Source organism: Globicephala melas, chromosome 11, assembly GCF_963455315.2.
Source record: "Globicephala melas chromosome 11, mGloMel1.2, whole genome shotgun sequence".
In the NCBI taxonomy this organism is placed as follows: domain Eukaryota; kingdom Metazoa; phylum Chordata; class Mammalia; order Artiodactyla; family Delphinidae; genus Globicephala; species Globicephala melas.
Window position 1 is genome coordinate 46,861,943 of NC_083324.2, and position 8,633 is coordinate 46,870,575.

At 46.8% G+C, this 8,633-nt stretch overlaps 1 pseudogene; it reads right to left on the reverse strand.

The window, feature by feature from the left end:
- Window positions 1–707: 707 nt before the first annotated feature.
- Window positions 708–6,917, reverse strand: LOC138842893 (uncharacterized; annotated as a pseudogene).
- Between the last annotated feature and the right edge of the window lie 1,716 nt (window positions 6,918–8,633).

Below are 8,633 nucleotides of genomic sequence, written 5' to 3' on the forward strand. Positions count from 1 at the left end.
AGAGAACTGACGTTTCCGGGGGTCCTCAGGCTGGGACAGTGTGTTTCAGAGCCTCCACTTACCACCTCCTGCCCAGCATGGCTGCATCAGTAGGCAGCAGTCACTCCGTTCCTGGAGGGCCGAGCAGCTGCTCATTGGCCCCCCAAATCATCACCCAGAGCCTATTCCACCAGGGAAGGCACAGAGCTGGGCTGGGGCTGGGGCTCTCTGCCCAAAGGCCCCCTGGCCTCAGGCTGTCCCTCCAGCCCCGGCCCTAGCTCCTTTCTGATCAGGGCCCAGGCTGGTTCTCAATGCTGCCCCCAAGCCCAGGTGGCCCCAGGTTGTGCCCAGGGACACCAGGCCTTCGAGTCCCACTCATCCTGGCTTGTTCCTATCTCAACCAAGTGGGGGATCCTTCTGGCTCTGGCTGGGAACTATTACTCTGCTGCCAACATTAGAATTGGATTCTTGAACCCCAAAGAGCTAAAAACACCAAGATGTCTCAAGAGGTAAAGGACGTTCTAGAAAACATTATGTGTCAAAATCTAAGTTAAATTTATATGGTGTTTGAAAACATTGGGCACATTCCTATAAGAATTCCACAGAGGGTCCTGAGTGCTTCCAGGGGAGGCGGAATGGTCCTTGCAGGGCATGAAGGCGTACAGGTGGCAGGTGACAATGGCTCAGAAAGGTGCTCAGAGGGCGTGCCCCGGCACATTCTCTCAGGCTCAAAAGGAAAATCGGTTATTCCCAGTAAGGACGTTTTTCAGCTTGCAGGTGAAGGTGCAGGGGGCGCACAGAAGGGCTGGGAGGAAAGGTAGAGGCTTGTGGCAGAGGCGCTAGCCCAAGGGGGCCGAATGGCAGCGGAGCGCCTCCTGGCGGTGAGATGGTGACAGGAATTGCTGAGAACAGCGTGGGGCTCCGGGCTCCAGCTTTGGCCGGGAGATGGGTCGGTGTAGGTGGGACGGAGTTTCGGGAGCCAATCTCTTCCAGTGAAGCCCTGGGACGGCGTGGAGGCGCGGCCTTCTGCGCGTGTGCTGGCTGAGCCCTGGGCGCCGGGAGGACCCCCCCTGCACGCTCCCGCGCTGAGATCTGGGTCTCTCTCCTGGCTTCTCTACCGGAGCTGGAGAAGCTGCGGGTGTGTCTGACCTCAGCAGGGGGTAGGTGATTTCTCTAGTTATCTCGTTTACCCAGAAAAATCTAGAGGTTTCTTCCCCTGTCCGAACTCTTTGACATCTTTGCAAAGGAGAAAATGGAGACAACACAGGAGGGTCTTCAGCCGTCCATACTGAGGGAGGGCTCCACCTACAACAACCAGCATCAAAGGGAGCCGCCAGCCCCGGGCTTCTGTAAACAAATTGTGCTAGGCTTCTGTCGTCCCAGATGCTCCAGAAATCTTCCCAGGACCAAAAGCAGGCCTACCTGGAGGCTCCGATGAATTCGAGGGTCTTCTTCTTCTTCTTCTTTTTTTTCTTTTTTTAATGTCAGTGCCACGTGGGCTTGTGGGATCTTAGTTCCCCAACCAGGGATTGAACCCAGGCCACCGCAGTGAAAGCAGGGAGTCCTAACTACTGAACCGCAGGGGAAGTCCCTAGGGTCTTTTCTTAATTAACTTTTCAAATTTTAAAATTTTAACCAAGCATACTAAAAAGTATTCTTTACATCTTGATCTAGTTCAGATATATTTGTGTGTGTGTGTGTGTGTTTGTGTGTTTGTGTGAATGAATGTGCACGTGTGTATGGATGAATGATAACAATTTCATGGAATGTGCGTGGTTGTGTGCAGCGGTCTCTGATATTTTCCTATGCAATTGAGTTTTCCTATATTCCTTTAAAAAATGCTCTTTGCCATTCCTTAAACTCATTTTATAAGGGAAGCAGCAATGACTAATAAACTATAGCTTCAAAAACACTGTCTGAGATTAAGAGGAGAATGGAGAATGTTGGAGCTTCTACAAATGAAGACAAAAAAAATCACTTACAAATTTTACAAAAACATGACCATGTGTAGTCTGTGGATGTCCTTCCCCAAAGATGTCCTTGCCCTAATCCTCGGAACCTGTAAATATGTTTTATTACATGGCCAAAGGTATTTTGCAGATGTAGTTAAAATTATGGACCTAAAACTAGGGGGAAATTATCCTGTATCACCTTAGATAGATTGGGTGCCCCAATCTAATCACTTGGGCTCTGAAAAGTAGAGAGATTTCTCTGGCTGGGATCAGAGAAATGGAGCAGAAGGAGAAGTGGAAGACAGATTAAGTATGAGAAGGACTTTCCCACCATTGCTGGCTTGATGATGGCAGGGACCAAGTGAAGACCATGAGAAGGAAATCAATTCTATCAACAAAATGAATGAGCCTAGAAGTGGATTTTCCTCAGAGCGTCCAGGTAAGAGCCCAGGGTGGACAGAACCTTGATGGTGGTCTTGTGAGACCCTAAGTGGCGTACCAAGCCACACTTGCCAGACTCGGGCTCTGTGAGATGGTAAATGGCTCTTGTTCCAAGCAGCTAAATTTGTGGTCATTTATTACTGCAGCAACAAACCCATACACCATGAGAACACTTTTCCAGGAACAGTGCAAGAGAGAGGCTGCAAAGCTGACTCTTCCTGAGCTCAGGGTAAGCCTGCCTTTGGTGTGGGCCTATTAGCCAGTCCGGAGACTCTTCCTACTTTCCTTCTGTCAAGTTTGATAATTGCTTCACCTTCTTGAAAGTGGACAGTGACTGTCACCCCTGAGAAACATCAAGTTACACTACCCAGAACATCAACCAAGTCAACGAGCTTTCAAGGTCCTGAGAAACATCAAGTTACACTACCTAGAACATCAACCAAGTCGACGAGCTTTCAAGGTCCTGAGAAACATCAAGTTACACTACCTAGAACATCAACCAAGTCGACGAGCTTTCAAGGTCCTGAGAAACATCAAGTTACACTACCTAGAACATCAACCAAGTGAACGTGCTTTCAAGGTCCTGACACCTGCATCCTACATGAAGCTCCAATTTGCCCTCAGGCAGAGAGGGTTTCCCCCACCTTCCCCTGATGGTCCACAAGGCCATGGGGAAGTCAGCACATCCTGCAGGGATTCCCAGAGTCAGGGTGGCTGGTAGCAAGGGCTCGGTGGGTTCAACAGGTAGGGGCTGGCCAGGAGCTAGGGGACTATAAAGGTATGAAGGGTTTGAAGCTCACCTGTCAGGAGGTGCTGGGGGAAGAAGTCTGTGGAGGAAGCTTCAGAGAGGAGAAGGAGAAGTAGAAGACCAGGGGCTCCTAGCAACCCAATCTTTATTGTGTAAAGCATTTCCCACCCTATCCCAGCCTTGATTCCACCTGGTGACCTCAGATCTCTCCGGCACAGCCACAAACACACCTCACTCCTGCTCCAGTCCCCTCTGTCATAGTGTCTGATATCCCCAACCTAGAGGTGTCCCTGACACCCACCCTTCCCCTTCCAATAGTTCCTGACTTTTGCCAGTCCCACTGTGTGTCTCCACAAGCAGTGTCTGTTTTTTCCAGGACATAAACTTACAGACAAGGGAGGATGCCCTCCTCTGGCAAGGTTAGTTTCTTCTTAGCATAGTGGATGCCAGGGGGTCTTCAGTTAGGGATTTTCACAGAGCCGCTCACAGCTGGGTTTGGCTCAGCCTTGGACCCACAACCTCTTCACGGCCTCAGCTCCCTGAGAATTAGACCCATTCCCCATTTTACCATCTGCTAACTGAGATTCTGCCCCAGCCCAGGACCACCTTGAATCTTCACCAAGCTCCCTCTGACCTGGGGCTGCCCCACACTGTGGACCCAGCAACTGCCAAGTGTTACAGGGTCCGGCCCATCACGCTGGTGGAGATGGAATGGCGGACCTCTTAGACTGGCCCCAGGTCATCCCATTAGGCTTTTCCCCTCTTCTCATCTGCCTGGTGCGGCCCACCTGAAGGAGGGCAGTCCAGAAGCACTGCTGAGTCTCCTCTATGCCCCCAGGTGTTCTCCACCCGGCAGCCTGCCACCGACAACTTTCTCCCCTGGGCATTTGTGGCCTTGACTCTTCCCAGGGACTACTGTGAGCCTGTCCTTTGCATGAGGCCATTGCTAACGTGAGGGAAAAACCCTCTGTCTCCTCCTTCCCTGGCTCTACTTATCCCCTCCTGCTACTCTAGGCCTAAGCGAGTCTCCCACTTCTTTCCCCAGCACTCCCATCTCTGTCTGTGATAGGGAAGAACCTTTGTATTCTATTACAAGTTAATCACTAAAGGGATGTTGCCTGTAAGCTTAAATTATACATAATGGCCCATCTCTGGGAACCCTGCCTCCTAGGTAATCAGCATTAAGCAAAAATACCTGTTTAGCTCACAGCAAACATCCTGACCAGGCCCACCTGTGAATGACTGCAGGAAGGGAGAAATTAACACGTCCCCTCCAGAGTCTGACAGGAACCAGGACTTTACTCCCACCCCTTCCTGCATAAAAGAGGCCTGAATTCTAATTCAGCGAAGATGGTTCTTTGGGACACAAGTCCACCATCTTCTCGGTCAGCTGGCTTTCCAAATAAAGTCACTATACCCGGCCCCAACAACTCGTCTCTCGATTTACTGGCCTGCCTTGTGGCGAGCACTATGAGTTTGGACTCAGTAACATGTACACACAAGGGCAGCTTCCCCCAGGAATGTTAACTCATACCTCATCTCACTGAGCTTGGAAACTCAGCTTGCTGACAATATTACCAAGCTTAAGATTTCACTTGCTCTCACCACAGTGCCCAGCTCTTAAAATTCGTGCTCTGAGACCTTTGTCTTCCACGCATCTGAAAACTCTGATTGGTGATGACTGGCCTTTGACAAGTTCCAAGAGGAAAAGGTACACACCTCTGGACACACACCCAGTTCTCCGGGGTCTTATCCATCTAAAACTCTGAAACACCTGCTCCCTGAACGTGTTCTCACTATGATGCTAATGCCCGTGCGTATCTTTCTCACTGGCTCAATTTCAGCAATTATGATTTGGAATTATAGTAGCCACTTTTTAATTAATTTATTTATTTGTGGCTGCATTGGGTCTTCGTTGCTGCAAGTGGGCTTCCTCTAGTTGCAGCAAGGGGGGGCTACTCTTCTTTTCGGTGCATGGGCTTCTCACTGTGGTGGCTTCTCTTGTTGGGGAGCATGGGCTCTAAGCACTTGGGCTTCAGTAGCTGTGGTGCATGGGCTTAGCTGCTCCACGGCATGTGGGATATTCCTGGACCAGGGCTAGAATCCATGTCCCCTGCATTGGCAGGCAGATTCTTAACCACTGTGCCACCAGGGAAGTCCTAGTAGCCACTTTGGAGGAAATCTGATATGGACAAAATTACTCATTTGAGAAGCATCTTAGAACAAAAAACAAAGCAAAATTCTGACTGTCCAATGGTGTGCTTTCTTAATTGGTAAGAGAAGGATTCTAAACACAATTTGAACTCAAAAATTGCCTCCCTAGGAGGCTTCCCTGGTAGCGCAGTGGTTGAGAGTCCGCCTGCCGATGCAGGGGACACGGGTTCGTGCCCTGATCCAGGAAGATCCCACATGCCGCGGAGCGGCTGGGCCTGTGAGCCATGGCCGCTGAGCCTGCGTGTCCGGAGCCTGTGCTCCGCAACGGGAGAGGCCACAACAGTGAGAGGCCCGCGTACCGCAAAAAAAAAAAAAAAAATTGCCTCCCTAAATATTACTTAGTGAAAACTAATGCAAAATATGAGAATCTTCTCCCTCATCAGCACCTTCAGACAGTGTTCAGGATTAGCTTTTGATGTTATTTCCAGTGCTCTTTCCACTGTTGGTTAATGGCTAAAAGTCAGAAATCATAGATGTATTAGGTAAACAAAAATGTTGGCTGGTAAATCACTCCATGGCATGATGAAATAAAATTTATATTTTAAGGCAGGACAGGAAAATTTAAACATAAGATTCTTTCTGTTTCAGCCTCCTCCCTCCCTCCCTAATGTGCCTCTTCCTTATACATTAACCGGACCTCCTCAAAGGTGGGAATGCCTGCTCAACTGTAAAGTTCACTTTTTTTTCCCTTTCTTCTGATGCTAGTAATATAACTTCTTAAAAGATGAGCATTCTTTCCCAGTTCTGTGAGGGGTCATGGTGACTTGCTTCTCTCTTTGTACATGTTACCTGGATTACGGATATTTGTTGAACTTTAAATAAAATGTCAGTCATGTTGATGTACAATCCTTTGTCTCAAAAGTATGCATGACTGTGCCTTCCACTTCTCACAGGCAGAACGGTTCTCAGAGCTTCTGAGAGTCTGTCTCCCAGATTATAATCCTCAGTTTGGCTTGAACACATTTTTTTTCTTAACTTGTTAATTGAATTTTCATCAACAAACATTGACATTCGGTTATATATTTTAAGGAGACTTTAGACACCAAAATACGAAAGAATTCTCATGAGGAAATGATTAATCTTGTTTGCCTGAGCAACACATAATTTTATTTCACTCAGGAAGCATCACTTCCTTCCTTTCCACACATAAGGAATTAATAAGTGCTGGCTTTAAATATCTCATGGCTGGATATAATTTTCAAGGACCAAATTATGTCAGAACCAGATATATGACACTCTTTTTTTGTGTGTGTGCATGTCTAAACTTTCTCCTCTCTCCTTACGGAGAAAAATGATTAGTTATCTGTCTAAAGCCAATTCCCTCTTATTTTTTTCTAGCACACTTCCTCTCTTTTCCCTCTCTTGAAGATGGGAAGGATTTACTCATCAAAAAATGCATTCAGTTGTTATACATATACTCCACAAACATTTAGTTTGGATAAAGCCAAAATTGTCTAAATGAGAAAAAGGAAAGAAACGTTATTAAAGTGTTTCTATTTACGGACATTAGAAAGTATAATTAGGAGCTTCTGGGCTGGTGGACACATGGAGATGCTGGGACAGGGGTTGCTCAGACGGGGCATGGATACTCCATACCCTTTCCCCTTGCCCTGTGCATCTCTTCCATCTAGCTGTTCCTGGGTTATATCCTTTTATAATAAACCAGTAATTTTGTAAAAAAAAAAAAGTATATTTACCTAATAGCCTTTGTAACTACTTATGAGATAATAAGGCATCAATTTAAAAAAAAGGACTTTAGCATTATTCAGTCTTTATTATCATTTAAAAACATGTTAGCACAATATTTTGGTTTGACTAAGACCAATATTATATTTCTCATGATTCAAACTTCCTATATTTCCTATACTGGTTTCATAAGTTAAATATGTTTCCACTATTTCCATAACTTAGTGGAAAGTGGGCCTCATCCAATCCATTGAAGGCCTGAATGGAAAAAAAGCTCTGTGTGGCTGTTTTCAAGCCAGGACATCTGTCTTCTCGTGCCTTTGCCCTCCAACATCTACCGGAACTACACCAGCAGCCCTCTTGGGTTTGGACTTCTCAGCCTTCATAATCATGTGAGACAATTCCTTATAAGAACTCTCTATACACACACACTTACACACACAAACACACACACATACATCCTACTGGTTCTGTTTCTCTGGACAACCCTAATACAGTCTCTCAGGTAAAATGACTACTTTTTTAAATGCCCAAATTATAGAGGTTCCTTTTTTGTCACCACACTATTCTGTTAACTCTCAGTACTTTGGGCATACACTTAAATCATCTTGTTAGTGATTCCCTTGCATAGCCCTGATCTAATTTTATTTGTTCATATTTTTAAATATCATAGAAATAAATTCACCCTTAAAAATACAGACCACTCCCCAAAATTAAATTTCCCAAAATTAAAGTCCACAGGACTAAAATAGTTGCCCTTGCCCAGGCATGCCAACTGGCAAAAGCAAAGAGGTACATATTTACACTGGTAGCAAAGGTGCTCTCCTCCACAAATTGCCTTGGAGAGTCCACTGTGACAGCGAAGGGTGAGCGCTGTGATTGGCTGAAGACCTCGCTGTCATAAAGGCCAGGTGCTAGTGCCAGAGAATAAAAGGAGAGGGCCATGGGGCGGAGAGGGGACTACCAGTCTTTGGCCACTCCTCCTCGTGTTCCTTTCCTTCGCAGCCTTCCTTCCCCCAAACCCAGTGAACATGGCCTTGGAACCCATGTAGCATTCCAGTCCCAGGCCCAAAGTCTTCTCACTGCTCCTCAGTCGGACCCACCTTTTCCACCCAGCATCTAACAGCTGAAAAGCTGCTCAGACCTTGAAACCTACTCTAACCTAGAAGGTAAGGGCTTTCAGATTTCACCAGGAAGGAACGTCACTTCATACCTTATAAAAGAAATAGAACTTCTAAATGCATAGTAATAGCCTTTGGCAAACGTGTCAGTTATTCAGAGGAGGAGTGGACTTGGAGACATGAGTGTTTCTCTTACTGGAGTTCTGGTCAAACCTAAAAATGAACTTTGGACAGTTTATGAGACCTCTCTTGTTCCTGAGAAAGCTTCTGAAAAGCTGTAGCCCCACGGGGTATGGGGTTAGTTCATTGAAGCCCACGGACCCTGGGGTTCCTTGCTATGTAAGAACGCATGCTGTGTGAGGGGTGGCCCCTCCATTGCCCACTGACGGGGAACTCACCTAGGTTTTCTCTCCTCTCCTTTAGATGTCTAGAAGTCAGGTGGAGTCAAAGAACTGGCCTCTACCTACATTTATGTGGGTAAATGAAGTCACA